This window comes from Equus przewalskii, chromosome 2 (assembly GCF_037783145.1).
Source record: "Equus przewalskii isolate Varuska chromosome 2, EquPr2, whole genome shotgun sequence".
Classification (NCBI taxonomy): domain Eukaryota; kingdom Metazoa; phylum Chordata; class Mammalia; order Perissodactyla; family Equidae; genus Equus; species Equus przewalskii.
The window spans coordinates 1,517,197-1,520,000 of NC_091832.1; the positions used below are offsets into that span (position 1 = coordinate 1,517,197).

At 44.3% G+C, this 2,804-nt stretch overlaps 1 long non-coding RNA gene across 1 annotated transcript in view; it reads left to right on the top strand.

Annotated features, from left to right (window-relative positions):
• Window positions 1–838: 838 nt before the first annotated feature.
• LOC139081880 (uncharacterized) overlaps window positions 839–2,804 on the top strand; it is a 6,983-nt gene continuing 5,017 nt past the window's right edge. Inside the window, exon 1 of the long non-coding RNA XR_011537326.1 lies at window positions 839–2,804. This exon is cut by the window's right edge and continues 1,399 nt beyond it. This is a non-coding gene — a long non-coding RNA (uncharacterized lncRNA).

A 2,804-nucleotide genomic window follows, 5' to 3' on the forward strand; every position in this document is an offset into this window, starting at 1 on the left:
GGGGGCCCGTTCACTTTGCCTTTGAGGAAGACGTGACATATATATTTCTGCACAAATTAAGAGCGTTTTTTGTCAGGCCATTCCAAGCAGGCAGCGTGTTCAGTCTCCCTTCAGCTCCAGAGCTGGAGTGGACTTTTGAGGAGTTATTTATGGGCAGAATGCTAATTACTTAACTACAAATATGTAAATACTTTGAGAATAAATTCATCACAATATATTAGTCATCACATTGTAATTAAGCTCAATTAGGTATTATTAGCAGTATTAATGTCATGTTGCTCGTGCCTGTTCCTAATGAATATATTAACCCAGCCTTGCTGCCACCATCCATGTGGGTGCATTATGATGATGACGATAATAGACACATAATTAGAGCATTATTGCTTTGCTTGCAAATTGTGGAGAGAAATGTCAGTGTCTTTGGAATCTGAATGATTGGCCTGACTAAGCATGTTAGATGTGGCCTGGGGATTGTGTGGTCTGGAAATAAGAGTTCACATCTTGGCATCTTAGTTTGTAGCCCTTGAAAGAGAGAGGTTTCTGGTTTTCTTTCATGGATTGTAAATTTGATAGAAATGGGGTGTGGAGCAGGGAGTCCCCAGAAAGACATTTGGTTTACTAGAACAGTGAGTTTATTGTTTCAGATCACAGCGGAGGAGGGAGCCAAGTCTGAACACAGAAAGAGGTGAGAGGCTGAGGCGAGGTCAGGTATGAGTCTGCAAGGAGGTCAGGTTCAAGGAAGGGGGAAGAAAATGGCCTTCAGCTCTGTCCATCCTTACAATAATCCTGTGAGGTAAGGACTAGTGCCCCAAATATGCAGAGCAGGCAAGGTCTAAAAGACATTAACTAAAGTTGCCAAGGTCACACAGTAATAAGTGGCAGAGCCAGGATTTGAATCAGTCTGTCTGACGATAGTTCATAAGAGAATTCAAGGTGGGGCACTCTAAAAATTTAGGACGAAGCAGACCTATGATGTAGCGAGTATTTTTCCACCAAACTTTAAGTGAGTGCTTCCTCTGGTCCAGGTGATTTCCACAGACTCTGCAAACACACCTATGCAAAGTGCTTACCATCTGCCTCTAGAAGGGGGAGAGAAAGATCAAATAGGCCAATGCAGAACAAAGAGAACGACACAGTTAAATCTTTTACTCATGACTCAAGGCTGCACTAGGATGGCACTGGTGTTGGGGAACCAAGTGTCAAGTATTGCTGGTGAGGTTGGATGTTGATTCTGACTTGGAGCAAATTGATGAAGCCGGAGAGACGGCTGTGGCTAAAGAGAAAGAGCCTGGCAGGAGGCGTAGATGCGACCAACTGTGAAAGTCTTTGACTGAAAAATTACTTGAATGTTAACAGTGGAAGATGTCTTCAGATCATCCACGGGCTTCATTTTACTAGAGAAATAACTCAGCTTGGACATCAGTCAGGGTCCAGATAGTAAAACCACTCTAGGAATGTCTTTCAGTATGGAAGGGGTTCCACGGGAAATAACCCAGAAGCCAAGTGGTGTGGAGAGGCAACCAGGAGAACGTCAAAAGCAGATAACTCCTACTTTCCTTAGGGCTAGAGGGCCAACAGGCGGAAGGAGAGTTATCAGAGGTCAGCAGCCAGGCCCATCTGATAGAAGCTAGAAACTTAGAACCTTAGAACTCTTGGAAGGCAGCAAGATCTGGAGTTACGGTAAATACACAGAAGCTGCAAAAATCCAGCTCCTAAGGTACAGCAAGAGAAGATGAAATAACCTGCTTTTCCCTTCTCCCACCCGCCACTCTGCAACAAGAGCATGTCCGTGGCTTCACCTACTGGAAAGCCTGTGGTCAAAGGAATCTGGAAAATATAGTTCCTGACATGCAGAAAGGAGAAGAGAGAGGACCGGGGAAGGAATCTAAGACGAAAAGGGCAGAACTGAGAATAGAATCTAGCTTTCCTAACTTCCAAGATAGTGTGTCTCCCATTGAAATGAGAGTGTGGTTTATTCATCACGAGGGATTCTCATTAAAAGTAAGCGGAAAATAATGGTGGTGATGAAGATGATATTGGAAACGATGATCTTAGAAATTTTCACATATTTCTCATAATATTTTATGAGAACGCTTACTAAGAACTTTCTCATAAAATACTTCATCAGCTCCTTACAAATCAATGAGCAGAGGCAATATTAGTCCTATTTTATATATGAGGAAATAGACGCTAAGGGAGGCTTAGAGAGCCTAACAGTTTCACACCTGGTAACTAGCAGACCAGAATTTGATCCCAGATGTATCTTACTCCAAACCCAAGGAGTTCATAGAAAGGACGGAGGAGATGCTGAAATCCAGGGTCTCTGAATCTGCATGAGCATAGGACTGGAAGCAGAGCTCATAAAGACTCTGCTGTTCTGCCAAAGGAAGCCGTGTGCATGGCTGGCGTGCTCCCGCCATTTACATGGGCTCCTAGGGCGCCCTCAGGAACTCGCCCTAGCCCCTGTCTGCACAATACAGTGGGATTTTCAAGGGATGTTCACAAAGAATTACATTTTGTTTTCTCAAATACCCCTGGAGGTAGAGAGATGTGAAACAGAGTCACAGAAAGACGAAGTACTTAACTCGGAGCTCATCACTTACCATCCCCTCGCGCACTTATGCCTCAGCTAAACTTGCTTCCACTCTCCACACAAATAGCGCCTGTCAGGATCTTACACCTCCCCTTTCCTCTGCCTGGAATGGTCTTCTCTCTCAAGGAGCTTCCTCAGGTTGTGTTAGTCGGTTCCTCCTCTAGCTCGCAGAACAATTTGCTCTTCCCTCTATTGTGTTGCTGTGTGGTTA